Genomic DNA, 7,623 nt, shown 5'->3' with positions numbered 1-7,623 from the left:
TTGTATTGTGTGATGGTTTGATGATATGCATAGTTTTACACATATTTGCTGACATATTATTATGAATTTTCTTAGCATATATTATATTCTTATTCCAAGATCACCCGTGTTTTGTGTCCTTCCGTGTTTTAGGAGATTTTATAGGTCCATCATTAGTGCTTTAGCAATTTTAGATCAATTTTGGGCAAAAACGGATGGAATCATAAGCTTTTTGACCTTAGGTTGACTTTTGGGAAGTCAACAAGGTCCGTGTTAGAGCCCGTGCAAAACTTTTAGGCCATGTCGCTTAAGTACTTTGAAGCAGCACATTTTCCGAGGGCACCACGCCCTAGAGCACTAACATGGGCCAGAACACGGACCGTGTTTGCTAACATAGGCAAGAACACAGACATGGTTGATTCAGTTCATTCTGTCAATTGGAGTCCAACACGGCCAGTGTTGGGGGACACGGGCTGGAACATGCCCATATTTGCGCAATGAATAAAAGGAGCGAGCCAAAAAGAGAAAAAAAGGGAGTTCCGTATCAGCGATTTTGACTCTTCATCTTCCGTTGTAATTTTGCTAGACGTGTTTTCAGGCATTTCAGGGGGCTTCCAAGAAACTGATTCCACCTTGGAACGTCAGATTTGTGATATGGGTTTTGGATTGAAGATTGAGGAGGAGTTTTGGAGCAAATCAAGAAGCAATTATGGAGATGAACTGCAGTGTATATCAAGGCTTTGAGCTGTTCATCCAATTCTGGGAAAAGGGTGTATATGTTTCGATTTCTTTGTTCTTTCATTGTAATTGAATTCCTATTTACTTTAGACATGAGCATGTGTAGCTAGATTGGTTGAACCCATTGGGGTTCCTTGCTATGTTGGCTTTGTACTAAATTGTTGAAATTGTTTGAGTTTCCTTTCTTGTATTCTTTTTGCAATTAATAATATAAATCTAGTTTTTGTTACACTAATTGTATTGATTACTATTCATAGAATTCTTTTAGCAATTGAGAAATTGTAATTGAGTTCGAAAATTTAATTGCAAGAACAGGTTAATTTTCACTTAGAAGTAAGGTTAATTAATTTGCCGGATTAAGAATTAACAAAGCTTAATAGATGTAGATTAAAACTTAAGGCTTACTTAATAATGAATCGTTAGGAATAGATTCCAACTTTAGGTTCTTAGTTTTAGGAATTCGGTCGTCTCGAGAGGGTAACTGAATTCAATTTAGAATCCATCCACAAGTAGCATAATCGAACTCAATAATCTATTATCTTTTGTTTGATAGTCAACTAGTCTAAGTCCTCTTTGGGTTTGCTTTCTTGTCTTGATTATTCTCTTTGCTCATTCATTCTCGCATTACACTTAGAATTAGTTTTTAGTAAATCTAGAAACCTCCGTTATTAAATCTAGAAACCTCGCATTACTAAGTTTTTGGTGCCGTTGCCCGGAACTTTGTTTGAAAACTAGAGTGAAATTTTCTATTTGTTACTTTAGCCATTTTTCTTTTCTATTTTTGTCATTACTTTTTATTTAGTTATTCATTCATTTATTTGTTTGGGTTGTTGCTACCTTATTCATTTCAGGTAGTTTATGACTAAGAGTTCTAATCCTGCACCAGTAGACCCTCTGCCCGAACCAGACCGATCCCTTAGGCAGCTGAGGAAGCGATTAGACTTAGAGGAGGAGGAGGAGCATATAGAGATTCATGTCCATACATCAGTAAATATGGGAGACGACAACAACAACATCGCTGAAGCCAACAGGATAATGTACGAGTTTGCTGGACCTTCCTGAGAGGGGACACACACCAGTATATTGAGGCCACCTGTTGCAGCGAATAATTTTAAAATTAAGCCAAATCTCATTTAGATGGTGCAGCAGAGTGTACAATTTGGGGATTTACCCAGTGAAGATCCGAACACCCACATTGCGAACTTCTTAGAGATTTTTCATACCTTCAAGATAAATGGAACTACCGATGATGCCATTCGGCTTAGGCTGTTTCCATTTTCCTTGAGGGATAGAGCAAAGAGATGGCTACAGTCCTTACCAGCCAACACCATCACCACATGGAGTTCTTTGGCTGAGAAATTTCTTTATAAGTACTTTCCTCCTACTAAGACTGCAAAAATGCGTAATGATATTTCTTCTTTTGTGTAGTTTGATGATGAGAGCATGTATGATGCGTGGGAGAGGTACAAGGACTTGCTGAGATGTTGCCCACACCACGGTTTGCCATTATGTATGCAGGTGCGGACTTTTTACAGTGGCGTGAACTCAGCCACGAGGCAGATGGTAGATGCAGTTGCAGGTGGGACCATCAACAGTAAGACGCCAGAGCAGGCCTATAATTTAATTGAGGAGATGGCCATGAACACATATCAGTGGCAGTCTTCTAGGAGTAGGCCAAGACAGCAAGGAGTGGTGAACCAGGTAGATTCTACATCAGCCTTGGCAGCTCAGGTGGAGCTTTTAACGGAGAAGATCGACCAACTCCAGATGCCAATCCAAGCAGCACAGCTTGGCTACAAGTTTTATGGTGACCCACACTACAGTGCAAATTGTACTATGGGAGTTATGTTTGCTTCTATTTCATCTTCTTCTTTAGCTGACCATGAACAGGTTGATTATATGGGAAATGCGCCCAGGCAGCAGAATAGCCCATACAATAACACATACAACCCAGTGGAGAAACCATCCCAACTTCGGGTGGCGAAATAATAGTACATAAGGTCCACCAGGATTTCAGCGATTGCACCAGCAGTAGCCCTAACAGTAGACTATTCTCCCTCAACTACCTCAGAGAACATATTTCAGTAGACAGGCACAGCTCTTAGAAATCAGTAGGCCTCTATATAGAATTTGGAGAATCAGATAGGCCAGATTTCTAAGATGTTGGCTGAGAGACAGCCAGGGACGCTCCCCGGCACCATAGAGTTAAACCCAAGGGAGCATGTCAAGGTTGTCACCTTGAGATCAAGTAAGCAGTTAGCTAGCTCTTTACCTATGGCTGATGATGATGTTGTTGTGTAGAATGAGCCAGCTAGGAAGGAGCTAAAGCCTACGTGAACTAAGGACAAGAAGAACAGTCATGTGAGAGAATGCCAGCAGTTTGGTAAGTTCTTGGATTTATTTAAGCAGTTGAGGATTAATCTACCTTTTGTTGAGGCTATATCATAGATGCCTAGGTATGCGAGATTCTTGAAAGAGATTCTAAGCAATAAAAAGAAGTTGGAGGACTTGGGACTAGTAACACTAAATAAGGAGTGCTCAGACATTCTTCAAAACAAGCTGCCAGTAAAGAGGCATGATCCAGGGAGTTTTACTATTCCCTGTATTATTGGTGATTTGTATATTAGTGATGTTTTAGGTGATTTAGGACCTAACATCAATTTAATGCCTAGTAGTTTGTTTGAAAAATTAGGCCTGAGTGAGCCAACACCTACTAGGATGAGCGTACAGTTAACGAATAAGACTGTAAATTTCCTAGGGGAATAATTGAGGATTTACTTGTTAAGGTAGATAAGTTTATATTTCCTATTGATTTTATTGTATGGATATAGAGGGTGAGAGTAGCGTACCTTTAATCCTAGGTAGACCTTTCCTTGCAACATCTAGAGTTGTTATAGATGTGTATGATGGGAAGTTATAGCTTAGAGTAGGTGATGAGACTATTACCTTTGACCTTAGCACTTCTATGAGACATTCATTTGACCATGATGATACTGTATATTCTTTGGATTTTTGGATGATATTGTGGGGTCTAAATTGCAGGAGATATTACTTGATGATCCTTTACATATGGCATTACAGGCTAAGGATGAGGAGGAGTTATCCAATGAGGATGTGTTGGAACAACTTACTTGTTTGCTGTCTAGTGAGCCCTGCAGGTCTACTGACCATTTTGTTGATATTGACAGGTTAGGGGTGTAGAAATTGAGACCTACAATTGAGGAGCCACCAGCCCTAGAGGAGTTGCCTAAGCACTTGATCTATGCCTATCTGGATGAGGCGAAGAAGCTGTCGGTGATCATTGCAGCTGATTTGACTCTTGAGGAGTGGGAGATGACTTTGGCCTCTCTTAGGAAGTACCCCGAAGCCTTTGCATATAAGATTGCAGATATTCCTAGAATCAACCCCAGCTATTGTTTGGATAAGATCCTGATGGAGGATAATTACAGGCAGTGGTACAGCCACAGCGACGGTTGAACCCGAACATATATGAAGTAGTTAAGAAGGAGGTAATTAAACTTCTGGATACAGGTTTAATTTACCCTATTTCTGACAGCTCTTGGGTTAGTCCTGTGCAGGTTGTGCCCAAGAAGGGAGGTATGACGGTGGTCAAGAATGAGAAGGATGAGCTGATACGTATAATGGCGATCTTCCATGACATGATTGAAAAATCCATGGAGGTGTTCATGGATGATTTCTCGGTATTTGGTAACTCTTTCTCCCATTGTTTGCTTAATTTAGAGCATATGCTTGCGCGCTGTGTAGAAGCTAACCTTGTGTTGAATTGGGAAAAGTGTCATTTTATGGTGAGAAAGAGTATTGTGCTAGGGCATAAGATTTCACATGCAGTGATGGAGGTAGATAGAGCTAAGGTAGAGACCATTGCTAAGTTCCCACCACCTAGCTCGGTTAAGGATGTTAGCAGTTTTCTTAGTCATGTAGATTTTTATAGAAGGTTCATTCAGGACTTTTCTAAGCTTGCTAGACCTTTGACTTAATTGCTTGTAAAAGATGTTCTATTTATAGTTTCTGATGACTGTTTGCAGGCCTTTGAGTTACTTAAAGAGAAGCTAACTACAACCCCTATTATGGTTTCACCTAAATAAGGGCTGCCTTTGAGCTAATGTGTGATGCTAGTGATTTTGCAGTTGGAGCTGTTTTAGGACAGAGGATTGACAATAAGATCTAACCTATTTATTATGCTAGCAAGACATTGACAGATGCCCAGAAGCATTATACCACTACTGAGAAGGAGTTGCTTGTTGTAGTATACACATTCGACAAGTTTCGCACATACTTGTTGCTATCCAAGATCGTGGTCTACACGGATCATTCGATATTGAGGTACTTGTTTAGAAAGCATGACACTAAGCCAAGACTCATTCGTTGGATTTTGCTTTTACAGGAATTCGACATTGAGATCAAGGATAAGAAGGGTGCAAAGAACTTGGCTGCAGATCACCTTTAGAGAGTAGAGAACCCAAGCCTAGACACACTTAATGAAAGGGCTATTGATGACAGTTTGTTGGATGAGTACTTATGCTCTATTCAGGTATCTTCGGATATCCCTTGGTTTTTCGATTTTGCAAATTACTTGGTTGTAAAGGTCTTACCAAAGGGTATGACATTTCAGCAAAAAAAAAATTCTTTGCTGATTTGAAGTACTACATTTGGAAAGACCCTTTTCTATTTCGAGTTTGTGCAGACCAAGTGATTCGGCGATGCGTGTATGGGGAGGAGATCCTCCAAATTTTGAGGCATTGCCATGACGGACCAACAGGAGGTCATCATGCAGCTAACCACACTGCTAGGAACATTCTAGAGGCTAGATTCTATTGGCTAACCATTTTTTGGGATGCTAGAGCATTCGTGTAGGTTTGTGATGCATGCCAGAGGTCAGGTAACATCTCTACTCGTGATGAGATGCCCCAAACAAGCATTTAAATGATTGAGATTTTTTATGTTTAGGGCATTGACTTCATGGGGCACTTTCCTTCTTCTTTTAGAAAAAGTATATCCTTGTTGTTGTTGAGTATTTCTCTAAGTGGCCGAAAGTGCAAGCTTTCCAGAGTGATGATGCTAGAGTTGTTACTAAGTTTCTTAAGCGATTATTTGCTAGGTTTAGCATACCTAAGGCACTGATTAGTGATAGAGGGACTCATTTTTGTAATGCTCAACTGGAGAGAGTACTTCAGCGATATGGATTGACCCATAGGTTTTCTACACCCTATCATTCGCAGATTAGTGAGCAAGTAGAGGTTACCAATAGGGGTTTGAAACACATTTTAGAGAAATCCGTGGGGGTAAATAGGAAGGATTGGGAAAATAAGTTAGATGATGGACTTTGGGCATTTAGGATAGCCTATCATACCTCTATAGGTTTTACACTATATAGGCTTGTGTATGGGAAAGCCTGCCATTTACCTATTGAGTTAGAGCACAGAGCCCTTTGGGCCTTAAGGACTTGTAATTTTGATGTTGATCTGCAGGTAAACAAAGATAGTGGCAGCTTAATAAGTTGGATGAGTGGGTAAGCAACCATATGGCAACTCATTCATCTATAAGTAGCGGACTAAGAAGGGCCACGACAAGCGACTGAGGGGCTCCAAGGAGTTTCAAGTTGGGGACCGAGTTTTGCTCTATAATTCACGTCTCCATTTGTTCCCAGGGAAGCTCAAGACTCGCTGGTCAGGACCGTTCGTGATTCAGCAGGTGTTCCCATGTGGCACAGTTAAGTTGCATCATCCCGATAAGCGGAGTTTCAAGGTGAATGGCCATTGTTTGAAGCATTATCATGGAGACTCGCTTGAGATAGAGGAGCGAGTCAATATGGTGTTATTCCAGCGAGATTGACTTTCTATATGAGTCCAGCTACACAACTTGGTTAGAGAAAGTGCTATGAGGAGGCATTCCCGAGCTTATCCCTCACATTTCTATTTTTATTTGAGAATTTAATTTATCCTTTATACTTAGCTCATTTTTGTATTTCGATTGGTTTGCAACTTAACTCCTTTCATTTTTATGTTGTTTTGGGTAAAACATTTCTTTGTTGTGCAAATTTTTGAGTTATACAGGTGTTAGTGCAAAAAATGGAGTAAAAGCACATTTTTGGGGTTCAACACGGGACCAAGTCCGTTTCAGACACGGCCCGTGCCCAACTTCCTAGGGCATATTGGATGTGAAAAATGAAGTTACACGGTTCCCGAGAGTCATACGACCTACAACGCGGCCCGTGTCCTATTGCTAGGGCGTGTTGTGTATAAGAGTTGAAGAAGTTAAACGGTTCCCAAGAGTCACACAGTTTATAACATGGCCCATGTACATCAACATGGCCCGTGTCACAATCGTGTTGATTTTAAGGCAGCTTAGAACATGGTCTGGTTGGGAGCACGACTTAGACAAGGTCCGTGTCGCGCACACGGGCCAGAACACGGGCATGTCGAATGTAGCGACTATAAAAAGGGGAGAAGAACATAGGCGTTTGGCATATCACAACCGTTTTAGAGCAAAAATCCTTATGACTCTTCTATTCTCTCGAGTATTCTCTATAAATTATTAAATTTTATGCAATTTTCTAACGTTTTGCCATCAACCAAGTAAGTTTTCTTCTTTATTTCCTAATTTCTTTTCGGTATTAATAGTTAATTTTTATTTTTTTTGTTTTTTGTTCTGCTTACTTTTATAATATTTTTATTATTTTATTTTATTTTATTTTATTTATTTCATTTTATTGTTAGTATATTTTAAAATTTTTAAGTTTTAATTTCTCTGTTGGTTGAGGTATAGTTTAGTTATTTAATTCTTATTATGCAATTTTGCCTGTTTAGTTGTTATGCTGTCAAACTTTTGGCTAAATTTATGTGCTGCTTGAATTATTTATTTGCTATATATGCATTGTTTTATGTA

At 39.7% G+C, this 7,623-nt stretch overlaps 1 non-coding gene across 1 annotated transcript; it reads right to left on the bottom strand.

Moving 5' to 3' along the window:
• Positions 1-2,112: 2,112 nt before the first annotated feature.
• Positions 2,113-2,219, bottom strand: LOC112534429. The gene has a single exon (XR_003078717.2). It is a non-coding gene; the product is annotated as a small nucleolar RNA R71 (small nucleolar RNA).
• Between the last annotated feature and the right edge of the window lie 5,404 nt (positions 2,220-7,623).

Source organism: Ricinus communis, chromosome 1 (genome assembly GCF_019578655.1).
Source record: "Ricinus communis isolate WT05 ecotype wild-type chromosome 1, ASM1957865v1, whole genome shotgun sequence".
NCBI lineage: Eukaryota > Viridiplantae > Streptophyta > Magnoliopsida > Malpighiales > Euphorbiaceae > Ricinus > Ricinus communis.
This window is presented reverse-complemented; position numbering and strand designations above follow the sequence as displayed.